This window comes from Engystomops pustulosus, chromosome 3 (genome assembly GCF_040894005.1).
Source record: "Engystomops pustulosus chromosome 3, aEngPut4.maternal, whole genome shotgun sequence".
Lineage (NCBI taxonomy): Eukaryota > Metazoa > Chordata > Amphibia > Anura > Leptodactylidae > Engystomops > Engystomops pustulosus.
In genome coordinates, this window is record NC_092413.1 from 213,204,786 (window position 1) to 213,220,636 (window position 15,851).

Consider the following 15,851-nt stretch of genomic DNA (forward strand, 5'->3'; position numbering starts at 1 on the left):
TATTATGGTGGAAGTCCTCGCTATGTATGGACACTCTGGTTCTCATGTGCCAGTGGTAATACTTGATGACCTGTATAACTATGTACATGGTCTCCTGGTTGAAGTTATGTACAGAAGGTGTCACTCCATACAGCATCTCGGGGTACCTGAGGGACTGCAGTGATGGTATCTTTAGCTTGGTGGATATGTCACGCCAGATGTTCCGTCCACCCCAGCACTCTGATATAAAGTGGACCATTGTCTCCTCCTGCTGACACCCGAGGGGACACATGCGATCAGTCACACTTAGGAATTTTAGATTCCCCCTCACAAACAGTTTACCCTGTAATGAGAGCCAGGCAATGTCATGAAACTTATAGGGCAGCCTCCGACCATTCAGAAACCTCAAACTGTCCTTTAGGGTGGTGGTTGGACAGTCTGGGAGTGCCAGTTGTAAGCAATAGAAGGTCCTGCAGACTCTGGAGTACACATCTTTTCTGGTCTTAGTTTCTAGGAAAGACTTTTCAATGCCCCATTTCCTTAAACACCGTATCCCATACTCCAGATACTGGGGGAGGAAGCCAGGAGTCCATCGGCCCCTCTTGAGACTGCCGCCTCGCATCCAAGATTCTGCAAAAGGCAATATCCAGTCCCTGACACTACTTACCCACAGGAGACCATTATTTGAGTCCAAGCTTCCAAAATTAACTTTCAGAAACATGGAGTCAAAGAAAACCCTTGGATTTAACATATCCAGTCCACCCTCTCTCCTCTGCAGGTAGGTGATCCCTCTTTTAACCGGGTTCAACCTGTTCCCCCATAAAAGTTGGAAGAACAGGCTAAAGAGCCTAGTGGAGAAAGATTCTGGCAAAGGAAATACGACAGAGATGTAAAGGAAGACAGGGACCAGGTAAGTCTTCAGCAGAGTAACCCTTTCTCTATAGGTCAGCCTCCAGTTTTTCCATCGCTGAACCTTTACATTTCCGGTTTCCAACTTATCCTCCCAGTTTAGTGTGGAATTGTCTTCCCTCCCGAATTTCACCCCAAGGATCTTAATATGGGTGGAGGCCTTGGCGAACTGTGGCAGATCAAAGCCAGGAGCAGTGTCCAATGTCCAGAAAGCCTGACTCTTCTCAAGGTTGACCAGAGACCCGGAGGCCTCTGAGTAACTTCTGATGGCTGCAGACAACATCTCCACCTCACGAGGTTCAGATATCACCACAGTCACATCATCCGCGTAGGCAACAACATCCAGGGGCAAACAATGGGGGACCGGCACCCCCTGAAAATCACACCGCTGCAGTGATCTCAGGAACGGGTCGATAGCAAACACATACAGCAGTGGACTCAGGGGGCAGCCTTGTCGCACCCCTGCCTCTACCCTGAAAGTGTCCCCCTGCCAACCATTGATCAGAGGAAAGCTCTCAGCCTCTCTATACAAAGTCCTGAGCCAATCCAAAAATTGTCCCGGAATACCGTACTTTGATAAAGTTGCCCATAGATAATCATGGTCAACCCTGTCAAAGGCTTTAGCCTGGTCCAGACCTACAACATATCTCCCACACCTCAGAGCTTTACATCTCTCAAACATCTCCCTTATCGAGATGACTGCTCCAGAGATGTTCCGCCCTTTTACCGTGCCGTACTGAGAGCCTGCCAACAGTGCCGGGGACAAACAGACTAATCTAGAAAAGAGGATTTTTGCCAGAATTTTCCTATCAACATTCAAAAGGGCGATCGGCCTCCAGTTCTTGATGTCACTAGGCTCTTTCCCTTTGGATAGCAGGATCAACGATGAGACCCTCATGGATGGAGGCATCAGGTGGTTTTCTAGACAATTTCTGTAAACATCCACAAGGATTGGAGCCAAGAGGTCTCTGAACTTCTTATAAAATTCTGCTGTAATACCGTCAGGACCTGGTGCCTTCTTCAGATTTAACTTATCAATGGCCTCTTTTATCTCCTCCACCGTTATTCCTGCTGTCAAAGGAGAAAAGTCCAATTCTCTAGTATCAGGGCCTGGAGTTGCCTCCAAGAATTGGGCCACTTTTTCCTTATCCAAAGCTTTCTTCTGAAACAAGTCAGTATAGTACGATCTCACCACTCCCAGGATTCCCTCCCGAGACTCTTGTAAAACACCCTGGGAGTCAGTGAGACCTGCGATCAGTTTTTTCTCCACACGCTCCCGGCAATTCTCAAATGGATCAGGTGCCCCTCGGGTGCCATAGTCCCTTTCCACTACCAGGGAGGTGTACCTACTGTACTGATACTGTCTTATCTCAGATTTCAGCCGGTCAATGCTTTGTTGGTCATCCCCACCCGCCGAATAGAGTGACTCCAATTCTTTACGCAGTCTCAGATACTGGCTGTACTTACTTCTCCCCTTCTTAATTGACAGTCTTTGCAAGAGGGATCGGATCTCCTCCTTGACGTCCTCCCACCAGTCGGCCATGTTGTTATAAAAATCCACTCTTTCCAGTTGATGATGAAAGAAAGAGTAAATGTATTCCTGGACAGAATCGTCATCTAACAGACTAGAATTTAGTCTCCACAGCCCTCTACCAACATCAGGATACTTAGAGGCACCCAAACAAAAATATAAGGCCAAATGATCGGAGTATGGGACCGTTCTTTCCCTTTTTTCTCCAATGGCTTCAGTAGGACTCACCAGAGCGAGATCAATCCTACTGCTGCGTCCTGCACATGTGTAAGTAAACTTAGGACTCCTACCACCCAGTACAAAAACATCAGACAGGCCGGACTGCTGAATAATACTATTAAGGACCTTACAGTCCCTGGTAAGGGGCCTACCGTTCCTGTCCCTGGTGGTAGTGGTGGCATTAAAGTCCCCGGCCATGATGACTGGAATAGACGTGAACAGATAAGGCTTTAAATCGTTAAAAAGCTGAGTCCTTTCGGTCACTGTCTGTGGGCCATAGATGTTAATGAGCCGGAGTCTTCTGCCTCTGATGGTGACCTCTAGCAGCAGGCACCGTCCCATCGATACCTCGGTGAGTCTGTGGACGGTGACATCATGGGTGTTAAATATGATAGAGACTCCGGCATAAGGCTCCACAGCCAGCGACCAAAAGGAAGGACCAGACTGCCAATCTCTCTCCGCCTCTCGCATGAGACCCAAGGTGTTTAAACGGGTCTCCTGTAAGAAAAACACATCGGCATTGAGATATTTCAGATGTTCGTACACAACATGTCTGGTCCTTCTAGCCCTAATACTATTCACATTGCTGGTGACCACAGTAAGATGGAAGTGCGCCATCATGAGAAGAAATAGAAAGATCAACCCCATCATCATAAATCAGAGTCAGAGTTATCTTCCTGACTACCGGTTTCCATATCCCAAACTGACTGTGACTCGGCATGAAGGGGTTTCCTTTTTGTGGGAGGATCCCCCCCTGGGTCGTCATCATACTCCTCCATCATGCGCTTCAGTTCTCTCTCAATCTCCTCCTCTCCATCTGACTCGGACAGTACGCTGTACCTATTAGTGGTCACAGTAACATCAGCCTGACTCTGCATTTTCACTTTTGAGGGTTTTTGGACGGTAGTCCACGCACTCTCAGGTTTTCGGGTGCTCCTGTCCTTCTTCCTCTTTTTAACACTATGATTTCCCCCAGTGGTGGGTGTCAAGTCAGGGGAAGAGATGGGCGCTGGCTGCACTAATGGCTGCTCCCCTACCTCCATGTCTCCCTCAGTGTTACCTGTCCCTGGATGGTCTGGGGCAGCACCACTAATATCAGGAGTTTCTGGCACTGTGCACACTGATCCTGATAATAACGCCTCCTCCTCCTGCTCCTCCTCTGGTATATCTGCCCCTTCCATCAGGTCTTCATCGGGGAGGTCCCTACAGATATTATGCCAGGCATCAGGACAGTCCCTGTGGGGGTGACCAATCTGACCACAAAGGTTGCATCTGATGGTCTTGCAGTTGGCGCTCACATGGCCGAGGTCCCCGCACAGGGTGCACTTCACTGTGGTGCAGTTACTCGCCACATGACCGGATCTTCCACACTTAAAACATAACCTGGGCTGACCGACATAAAAGCACACACCCTTCTCTCTGCCGATAAAGAAGGAGTTGGGGAGGTGATGGGTGATGTTCTGGTGTTGATGTAATTTAACCAGGACCCTCCACCCCCCGGTCCAGATCCCATCCTCATCCCTGGTCTTGGTCATGTCTGAAATGAGGGTGCAATGTCTCTTGAGCCATATGATGATATCCTGAGGGGGGACAGACTCATTCCAGAACATGATGGTGACAACCGCTGTATCTAGTTTGGAGATGGGAATGAAACTAAACTTGTTCCACCCCTCAGTATCTCTATAACGGGGTTGTTGAGCCCAGAACCGGTCCAGATTAGACATCAGCTTGAAGCTAATGTCATACCCCTGTCTGTCAGGCAGATTTATTACGGCCAGGATGTCGGCTGGCTGGAAACCCATCTGGGCGCACAACATGTCCCTGACCACATGCCTCCTGTCAGGCAGATCTTCCTTAGCCCCCTTATGCCTAAACCTGACAACATTCCTCCTCTTGAAGGCCTGGCCGGTATAGCTGGTATTAGAGGAGAAGAATGGGGAACCTCGACTCCATGCATTACCTGATGACTGACCCCTGTCCTGCTGTGGGGGATGTGTGGGCTGTGGATCATCAGTACAAGGGGGCTGCTGACCACCCGGACCATGGGGCTGCTGACCACCCGGACCATGGGGCACTGCTGCCTGTGGCGTGACTAGTGGGGGGAACTCCTCAGCTGTAGATTGTCCCTCACCCTCCACAACAACATCAGTGCTATCTGTGTCACCAGCTGCCATAGACTGCACTGGAGATGACTCCTCAGCTGGGACATTTTTATGCACAGAAACATCAGACATATCAGAAACACCAACCACAATATTAGGCACATCAGCAGCTTCATCAATATCAGCATTAACCCCTTGCAGATCACAGTCCTGAATGTCCTCCCCAGAAACATCCTGCACAGCAAAGTCCTGTGGAGAAACACCCTGAGGTGCCATGGTGTTACCTTCAGGTGCGAGTCCTGAGTCCTCCTGCAGTTTGCTGCCTCCTGGGACTTGTGGTGTTTGCACAACTTCACTGCTGTCATCAGGTCCACTTACTGCTGGGACTTGTGGTGCCTCATCAAGGGTTGCTGGGACTTGTGGTGCCTCACCAAGGGTTGCTGGGATTTGTGGTGCCTCATCAAGGGTTGCTGGGTCTTGTAGTACCTCACCGTGTTGATGTTGTCTTCTTTTGTATACATCTCCCTCCTCAAAAAGAAGAGTTGCTGGCTGCAGTACTGGCCTTACATGGGACTGCTGGGTCTCAGACCTGGATGTTGATGCAGATATCTTGTCAAACCTCTGCTGGTTCCTGTAGGTCTCTCCAACTGGTCCCATTTGGTCAATAACAGACTCCATCTCCCTCACAATGTCAGATAGTTGTTTGGCCAGGGAGTCCAGCTTGTTATTCAGCAGGGCCTGCTTCCCCGGGTTTGCTGCCTTCAGTTTGTAAGTGCAATCTATTTGCTTTTGCAGGTACAGCTTTTGTTTTTGTAAAGCGTCCATTTTTCTCACCAGTCCTGGGATCTTAGCGGCCAGCTGGAGCTCCGGTGATGGCTCTGGGGGCTGGAGCTCAGGTGATGGCTCTGGGGGCTGCAGTTTTCTACTGGGGTGTTGTTCTGACTTGCTTGCAGGCCTGGATCCTGTAGCCGCACTACCACTGCTCTTTCCTGGTAACAGACCCGGTGACTTCTGGTGTTTGGTGGCTGCTGTTACTGCTCGGGGGTCACAATCTCTTGCTGGGTGACTGGGTCCCAGAGGTCTTGCAGACACAACACTGTTAGCACCTTTGGCTCTTTCCTCATGGCCGCCTTGCATCTCCTTCCCAGCCTGCATTCCCCCAGACCTGGTGCGCTCAGCTGGTAACATCACTCGCTGCTTCAGGTTCTCCTGGATTGTCTGTCTCTCCAGCGATGTCCTCCTCTGCCTGCCCGGGGTGGAGGTGGATTGTCCACCTGAGGCCTGGGATGGAGGCTGCTGCACACTGTGGATGTTACTTGCCTTTGGACTTTCAGGCACTTTTGCTCTGCTCACAGATGATCCAACATTTTCACTGGTAGGTTGTTTTACCAGCTTCTTGCTTGTAACCTCTTCATTGTCCACACAAACTTTCCTACTCGCACTGGAACTTGCAGTGCTGACATTTGTTCCTTTAACAGAAACTTGGGGATTAACATCCCTTGTTTGAGCTGGCTGGGTGTTATCTGCCAGATTAGGCCTTGGAGCCTGGGCCTTGCTTGGGGAGCTTCCCCACCCAGGATGGCCCCGCCCTGGGCTGTCTCCAGACATCAGAAGGGGTCAGGAGCTCAACTATCACACAACCTCACCTCTAGGAGGCAGGATTATAGTAGTTATATTCTTGTACATAGGAGTCAGTATTATAGTAGTTATATTCTTGTACATAGGGGGCAGTATTATAGTAGTTATATTCCTGTACATGGGGGGCAGTATTACAGTAGCTATATTCCTGTACATAGGGGGCAGTATTATAGTAGTTATATTCTTGTACATAGGGGCAGTATTATAGTAGCTATATTTTTGTACATAGGGGGCAGTATTATAGTAGTTATATTCCTGTATATAGGGGGCAGTATTATAGTAGTTATATTCTTGTACATAGGGGGCAGTATTATAGTAGTTATATTCCTGTACATAGGGGGCAGTATTATAGTAGTTATATTCTTGTACATAGGGGGCAGTATTATAGTAGTTATATTCCTGTACATAGGGGGCAGTATTATAGTAGTTATATTCCTGTACATATGGAGCAGTATTATAGTAGTTATATCCCTGTACATAGGGGGCAGTATTATAAGTAGATATATTCTTGTACATAGGGTTAGTATTATAGTAGTTATATTCTTGTACATAGGGGACAGTATTATAGTAGTTATATTCTTGTACATAGGGGGCAGTATTATAGTAGTTATATTCCTGTACATACGGGGCAGTATTATAGTAGTTATATTCTTGTACATAGGAGGCAGTATTATAGCAGTTATATTCCTGTACATAGGGGGCAGTATTATAGTAGTTGTATTCTTGTACATAGAGGACAGTATTATAGTAGTTATATTCTTGTACATAGGGGACAGTATTATAGTAGTAATATTCTTGTACATAGGAGTCAGTATTATAGTAGTTATATTCTTGTACATAGGGGGCAGTATTATAGTAGTTATATTCTTGTACATAGGGGGCAGTATTATAGTAGTTATATTCCTGTACATAGGGGGCAGTATTATAGTAGTTATATTCTTGTACATAGGGGGCAGTATTATAGTAGTTATATTCCTGTACCTGGGGGGCAGTATTATAGTAGCTATATTCTTGTACATAGGGGGCAGTATTATAGTAGTTATATTCCTGTACATAGGGGGCAGTATTATAGTAGTTGTATTCTTGTACATAGAGGACAGTATTATAGTAGTTATATTCTTGTACATAGGGGACAGTATTATAGTAGTTATATTCTTGTACATAGGGGGCAGTATTATAGTAGTTATATTCTTGTACATAGGGGGCAGTATTATAGTAGTTATATTCCTGTACATAGGGGGCAGTATTATAGTAGTTATATTCTTGTACATAGGGGGCAGTATTATAGTAGTTATATTCCTGTACATAGGGGGCAGTATTATAGTAGTTGTATTCTTGTACATAGAGGACAGTATTATAGTAGTTATATTCTTGTACATAGGGGACAGTATTATAGTAGTAATATTCTTGTACATAGGAGTCAGTATTATAGTAGTTATATTCTTGTACATAGGGGGCAGTATTATAGTAGTTATATTCTTGTACATAGGGGGCAGTATTATAGTAGTTATACTCCTGTACATAGGGGGCAGTATTATAGTAGTTATATTCTTGTACATAGGGGGCAGTATTATAGTAGTTATATTCCTGTACCTGGGGGGCAGTATTATAGTAGCTATATTCTTGTACATAGGGGGCAGTATTATAGTAGTTATATTCCTGTACATAGGGGGCAGTATTATAGTAGTTATATTCTTGTACATAGGGGGCAGTATTATAGTAGTTATATTCCTGTACATAGGGGGCAGTATTATAGTAGTTATATTCTTGTACATAGGGGGCAGTATTATAGTAGTTATATTCCTGTACATGGGGGGCAGTATTATAGTAGCTATATTCCTGTACATAGGGGGCAGTATTATAGTAGTTATATTCTTGTACATAGGGGGCAGTATTATAGTAGCTATATTTTTGTACATAGGGGGCAGTATTATAGTAGTTATATTCCTGTATATAGGGGGCAGTATTATAGTAGTTATATTCCTGTATATAGGGGGCAGTATTATAGTAGTTATATTCTTGTACATAGGGGGCAGTATTATAGTAGTTATATTCCTGTACATAGGGGGCAGTATTATAGTAGTTATATTCTTGTACATAGGGGGCAGTATTATAGTAGTTATATTCCTGTACATAGGGGGCAGTATTATAGTAGTTATATTCCTGTACATATGGGGCAGTATTATAGTAGTTATATCCCTGTACATAGGGGGCAGTATTATAAGTAGATATATTCTTGTACATAGGGTTAGTATTATAGTAGTTATATTCTTGTACATAGGGGACAGTATTATAGTAGTTATATTCTTGTACATAGGGGGCAGTATTATAGTAGTTATATTCCTGTACATACGGGGCAGTATTATAGTAGTTATATTCTTGTACATAGGAGGCAGTATTATAGCAGTTATATTCTTATATATAGGGGACAGTATTATAGTAGTTATATTCTTGTACATAGGGGGCAGTATTATAGTAGTTATATTCCTGTACATACGGGGCAGTATTATAGTAGTTATATTCCTGCACATAGGAGGCAGTATTATAGTAGTTATATTCTTGTACATAGGGGGCAGTATTATAGTAGTTATATTCTTGTACATAGGGGGCAGTATTATAGTAGTTACATTCCTGTACATAGGGGGCAGTATTATAGTAGTTATATTCCTGTACATACGGGGCAGTATTATAGTAGGTATATTGTACATAGGGGGCAGTTTTATAGTAGTTATATTCTTGTACATAGGGGGCAGTATTATAGTAGTTATATTCTTGTACATAGGGGGCAGTATTATAGTAGTTATATTCTTGTACATTGGGGGCAGTATTATAGTAGTTATATCCATGTACATAGGAGGCAGTATTATAGTAGTTATATTCCTGTACATAGGGAGCAGTATTATAGTAGTTATATTCTTGTACATAGGAGGCAGTATTATAGTAGTTATATTCTTGTACATAGGGGGCAGTATTATAGTAGTTATATTCTTGTACATAGGGGGCAGTATTATAGTAGTTATATTCTTGTACATAGGGGGCAGTATTATAGTAGTTATATTCTTGTACATAGGGGGCAGTATTATAGTAGTTATATTCTTGTACATAGGGGGCAGTATTGTAGTAGTTATATTCTTGTACATAGGGGGAAGTATTATAGTAGTTATATTCTTGTACATAGGGGCAGTATTATAGTAGTTATATTCCTGTACATAGGGGGCAGTATTATAGTAGTTATATTATTGTACATAGGGGGCAGTATTATAGTAGTTATATTCCTGTACATAGGGGGCAGCATTATAGTAGTTATATTCTTGTACATAGGGGGCAGTATTATAGTAGTTATATTCTTGTACATAGGGGGCAGTATTATAGTAGTTATATTCTTGTACATAGGGGGCAGTATTATAGTAGTTATATTCTTGTACATAGGGGGCAGTATTATAGTAGTTATATTCTTGTACATAGGGGGCAGTATTATATTAGTTATATTCTTGTACATAGGGGGCAGTATTATAGTAGTTATATACTTGTACATAGGGGGCAGTATTATAGTAGTTATATACTTGTACATAGGGGGCAGTATTATAGTAGTTATATTCCTGTACATAGGGGCAGTATTATAGTAGTTATATTCTTGTACATAGGGGGCAGTATTATAGTAGTTATATTCTTGTACATAGAGGGCAGTATTATAGTAGTTATATTCTTGTACATAGGGGGCAGTATTATAGTAGTTATATTCCTGTACATAGGGGCAGTATTATAGTAGTTATATTCTTGTACATAGGGGGCAGTATTATAGCAGTTATATTCTGTTACACCACATGTAGAAGATTCCACGATTCTGATGTAATACTATTACTTGTGCAGTTATCCGTCATCGCCCTCTTGCAGATAATGAATCAGTTCATTCGTTCAGTCATTTACATAAACCCGTGTTATCGTTATGGTAAATATCCTGATCTACAGACAATGAAGAAAAACCGGGTAAAAATCTGATTTTTCGTCGCTGTAAGTGATGCCACTACCTACCTAATTGCTTCTTTATTAGGAAAGTTGCTTGTTTCCCTGAGAGCAAAATGTAATTAACTTTTGTTTATCCCTGTATCTTTCTCTCTGCCCTCCAGGACGTAATTATTTTCATTGTTGTAAGAAGATGGTGGCCGAACATTAGCAATAATTAGAGCAGATGGCGGGGAGGAAGAGAAACTTGTGCCGAGCTTTACGTTACGAAAATAAAAGGGGCTTCTATTGCGGTGGATTGTGTTTCCCATCAGTGTCGGGGGCTGTGGGCGGGGGGCTCGTGTTTTCCGAGGGGCTACGGAGAATTCACATCGTGCCGTTCATCATGGAGATGAAGTGTTTGGAGTCACGGGTCCCTAACATCGGGAAATAATACACTACATTCCATCACGTGAAATGTTAACCTTGTCAAAGCGCCGGCCGGGGCCGGGAACACTTTGCTTTTTGTTTGATGGTTAAATGGCAAATCTGTCATCGCCGGCCGCCACGCTGCGAGCATGTGAGTGTCAGCGCCAACGCCGCCTCCATATTGCCCACCGCATGACAACTTATTATACACGGCACATGTCAGCCAGGGAGGAATGAAATCCGGATGCCTTTAACCTGGTGGTCCATGAGCTGATAAGTAACTGACACTCTTAAAGGGGTTGTCTGTGATTATAGTGATGTCTGTGCTTAAAGGGGACCTGTCAGCAGGTAGGGGATATTGAGTGATATAGTTAAAGGGATGTTCTCTTTTCAGCAAATAAGGATAATTGTTTGTGTATTGAAAAGTTATCCAATTTTCCAATATACTTTCTGCATCAATTCCTCATGGATTTCTAGATCTCTGCTTGCTGTCCTGCTATAGAAAGCTTCTATGTTTACTTCCAGTGGACAGAAATCTGACCATGGTCACACAGGTGCACGGCTCGTTATAACACACAGGTGCACGGCTCATTATAACACACAGCTCTGATTACTCTCTGTGATACTAACGAGCCGGGCACCTGGGTGACCATGGTCAGATTTCTGTCCACTAGAAGTAAACATATAGGGGCATATTTACTGAGGGTGATGTCACACGTGGCGTTTTTGAACGCGTTTTTGTCCCGTGTTTAAGCAGTCCATTAAAAAAACGCATCCATTTTTGACAGGTTTTACCAATTATCTTAATTAAATTGGTCAAAAACAGATGGGTTTTCAGAAAACGTATGCGTTTTTAAACGGAATGCCTAAAAACGGGCCAAAAATGCGTTCAAAACGCCACATGTGACATCACCCTAAGGGTCCTTGAGTGCACTTTTGTGGGACTGTTCACGGGTTTTCTGGATTTGCACAGCTTTGACAGGTGTTTAACTGGTGATTGTGTCGCAGACGATCGGATTGTAGCGCAGCGGCGCCGGCTTTTATGCGGCAGAAATCGGAGGGCGGGCAGTCGGACGATCCGACGGATTCGGACTGAGCGCAGGAGTTAACATTCAAATTGTGTCGCAAGGTCAAGCACTTACATGCACCAGGAAGAAGAAGGCGAACTCCGGCGGAGCTGAGCAGGGAAGCGACACATGCAGGATATCGGGCACACGATCTGTGAATCACTGCACAGTGCATTATACACAGACAATGCACTTTTGGGGAGCTCGCAGGACCGGGTAAGCAAATGTGGCCCAGAAGGACAGCAAGCAGAGATCTAGAAAACTGAGCAATTGATACAGAAAGTATATTGGAAAATTGGATAACTTTTCATTGTACAAACAATAACATTAATTTGTTGAAATGGGAACACCCCATTAATTTCAGTGGAGATCTCCCAAAATAGGTGTTTGCATTTTAAGAATACGTCAAGCCTTTTTTAGAGATATGGCCCCCTGGAAATTTGGCTCATATTAGTCAGGGGGGCGGGGTTTTCTTTCGCTCGTGGATGTTTAAGAATTAGAAGTTACAGATCTTCCTGCTGCTAAAGAACGTCGCTCTCCTCCATCCCATCCAATAGTAATGTACCCGATTATTTTCTTGTCAGTAGGTCCTCCATGCAGTGTCTCACACATCATCATTGCATCCAGTGTGAAGAGACATTTACTAACAACACTGCAGTGTGTACTATGTGCAGTGTCCTGTGTAGTGTGCAGGGGGCGCCAGACTCAGGATTCCTGTCGCACGTTCTTCATGAATCCGGTACCCCCCCGTAGTGCCCCGACAGAGTGCACCGACTATTTATTGGTACATCTTTAGTGGGGCTTATTTACTAAGGGTTGAGGATCGCACTTTTGTCGGATTTTCTGACATTTTCGGCATTTGCGCAGCATTGACAGGTATTAACAGGTTAGGTGTCTGCACCAGGATTGTGTCGCACACGATCGGATTTTGGCGCAGTTGCGCAGCTTTCCCTTGCATGTGATTACTGAAGAGGGCAGGGTCAGGGGTAAGAAAATAAAAAGTGAATTGGTTGTACTTTGCTCCAGCGCTTGGTTCCAGATTTGGACTGAAATAACAAAAGCGATTGGGGCACATTTACTTACCCGGTCCGAGGAGTCCCCTGAAAGTGCATTGTCTGTGTATAATGCCCTGTGCCGGATTTTGGCGCATCGGCGCTGGCATGCACGCGACGGAAATCGGGGTGCGTGGCCGAACGAAAACCCGACAGATTCGGAAAAACCGTCGCATTTAAAAAACCGAAAGTGTCGCGGAGCTAGCACTTACCTTCATCCAGGATAGGCCGGTGTATTTGAGTGCGTTCCGATGCTCTTCAGCGCAGCAGCGCCACCTGGTGGACGTCGGAGGAACTACCTTAATGAATCCCGGCCGGACCCGAATCCACCGCAGAGAACGCTCCGCTGGATCGCGAACGGACGGGGTAAGTAAATCTGCTCCTTTGTGTATGATTGTGTAGGAGAAGCAGGACTGTGATAAATAGATTTATATTTCAGGATTGTAGTTTATGGGGGTGTTTCCTTACATTGCTGTGCTCTGTGCTCTCTGCAGCTAGTGTTTGTTATTGTCCCCACATATCTGTGTACTAATACCATTGTGTATGTTGTTAGTAGCAGCAGGACTGTGATATATGGATTTATCTTCCAGGATTGTAGCTTCTCCAAGTGTACTGGGGGCATGTCCTCACACAGCTGTGCTCTTTGTTCTCTGCAGCCACTGTTAGGTAATGTTCCCTGAGGGATGTATAATCATACCTTTATGTATGTTGTTAGTAGTAACAGAACTGTGATATATGGATTGATAAATTCCAGGTTTGTAGTTTCTCCAAGTGCACTGGTGATGTGTCTTCACACTGCTGTTCTCTGTGCTCTTTGCAGCCAGTGTTATGTATTGTCTGTGGAGAGATGTGTAATCATAACTTTATGTATGTTGATAGTAGTAGCAGGGCTGTGAAATATGCATTTATATTTCTGCTTTATAGCTGGACTTCCTACACTGGTGGGATGTCCTCACACTGCTGTGCTATTAGATATTTGTATGGAGTTATCTTCCAGGATTGTATCTTCTTCAAATGCACTGGTGATGTGTCTTCACACTGCTGTTCTCTGTGCTCTTTGCAGCCAGTGTTCTGTATTGTCTGTGGAGAGATGTGTAAATATACCTTTATTTATGTTGATAGTAGCAGCAGGACTGTGAAATACGCAGTTATATTCCTACTTTATAGCTGAACTTCTTGCACTGGGGGGATGTCCTCACACTGCTGTGCTATTAGATCTTTGTATGACTCTTTTCCAAAGCCTGCCTCCTGTGCTCAGTGTAAAGATATCAATAGAGTCACTTAGATCAGAGTAAAGCAGAAAGAACACAGAGCACAGCAGTGTAAGGACACAGCTCCATGGCACTGGGAGTAGCTACAATTATGTCATATAAATTACCTTTTCTCTGTCTTGCTGCTACTAACATCCTACACAAAGCTATGATTACACGTCTCTCCAGGGACAATACCTAGTACTGGCTGTAGAGAGCACAGCAGTGTGAGGATACATCCCCAGTGTATTTGGAGAAGCTACAAGCTTGTAATGTAGATCAATATTTCGGTATTATTAGACATCTCTCTGGAGACAATACATAGCACTGGTTGCAGAGAGCACAGAGAGCAGCAGTGCAAGGATACATCCCTAGAAGCCAAAATAAGAGGAGAACAAAATCTTCACTCTGATAAAATATGTTACAAATTTTCTTATAGTCACTTGTACTTGATAGATTTATAGAAATTTAGTTAAAGTGTTACTGAGTAACTTAGATCAGTGTAAATCAGAGAACACAGAGCACAGCAGTGTAAGGACAGTGTAAGAACACAGTACATTCCCAGTGCATTGTACTTGGAGAAGCTACAAGCTTGTAATGTAGATCAATATTTCGGCATGATTACACATCCCTCCAGGGACAATACTTAGGACTGGTTGCAGAGAGCACAGAGAACAGCAGTGTAAGGATACATAAGAGGAGAACAAAGTCTGTGATCTGATATGGTACAAATTTTCTCATAGTCATTTGTACTATAGATTTATAGAAATTTAGTTGAAGAGTTACTGAGTCACGTAGATCAGTGTAAAGCAGAGAACACAGAGCAAAGCAGTGTAAGGACACAGCTCCAGTGCACTGGGAGTAGCTACAATCCCCTAATATAAATCACCTTTTCTAAGTCTTGTTGGTACTAAAAGCCTACACAAAGGTATGATTACACGTCTCTCCAGGGACAATACCTAGTACTGGCTGTAGAGAGCACAGCAGTGTGAGGATACATCTAGTGTACTCGGAGAAGCTACAAGCTTGTAATGTAAATCAATATTTCGGTATGATTACACATCTCTCCATGGACAACACTAACTTAGGACTAGCTGTAAAGGGCACAGAGCACAGCAGTGTGAGGATACATCCCCAGTGTACTTGGAGAAGCTACAAGCTTGCAAGAGGAAAATAAGAGGAGTACAAAATCTCCGCTCTGATAAAATATGTTAGAAATTTTCTTATAGTCACTTGTACTTTAGATTTATAGAAATATAGTTGAAGAGTTACTGAGTCACTTAGATCAGTGTAAATCAGAGAACACAGAGCACAGCAGTGTAAGGACAGTGTAAGAACACAGTACATTCCCAGTGCATTGTACTTGGAGAAGCTACAAGCTTGTAATGTAGATCAATATTTTGATATATAATATATAATTATGATTACACATTCTCCAGGGACAATACTTAGGACTGGTTGCAGAGAGCACAGAGAACAGCAGTGTAAGGACAGTGTAAGAACACAGTACATTCCCAGTGCATTGTACTTGGAGAAGCTACAAGCTTGTAATGTAGATCAATATTTTGATATATAATATATAATTTTGATTACACATCTCTCCAGGGACAATACTTAGGACTGGTTGCAGAGAGCACAGAGAACATCAGTGTAAGGACAGTGTAAGAACACAGTACATTCCCAGTGCATTGTACTTGGAGAAGCTACAAGCTTGTAATGTAGATCAATATTTT

The 15,851-nt window shown here is 43.8% G+C and overlaps 1 protein-coding gene across 1 annotated transcript in view; it reads left to right on the top strand.

Annotated features, from left to right (window-relative positions):
* The window catches only part of PKHD1 (PKHD1 ciliary IPT domain containing fibrocystin/polyductin), a 358,183-nt gene that overhangs the window by 101,055 nt on the left and 241,277 nt on the right, over nt 1-15,851 (top strand). The window lies entirely within an intron of this gene.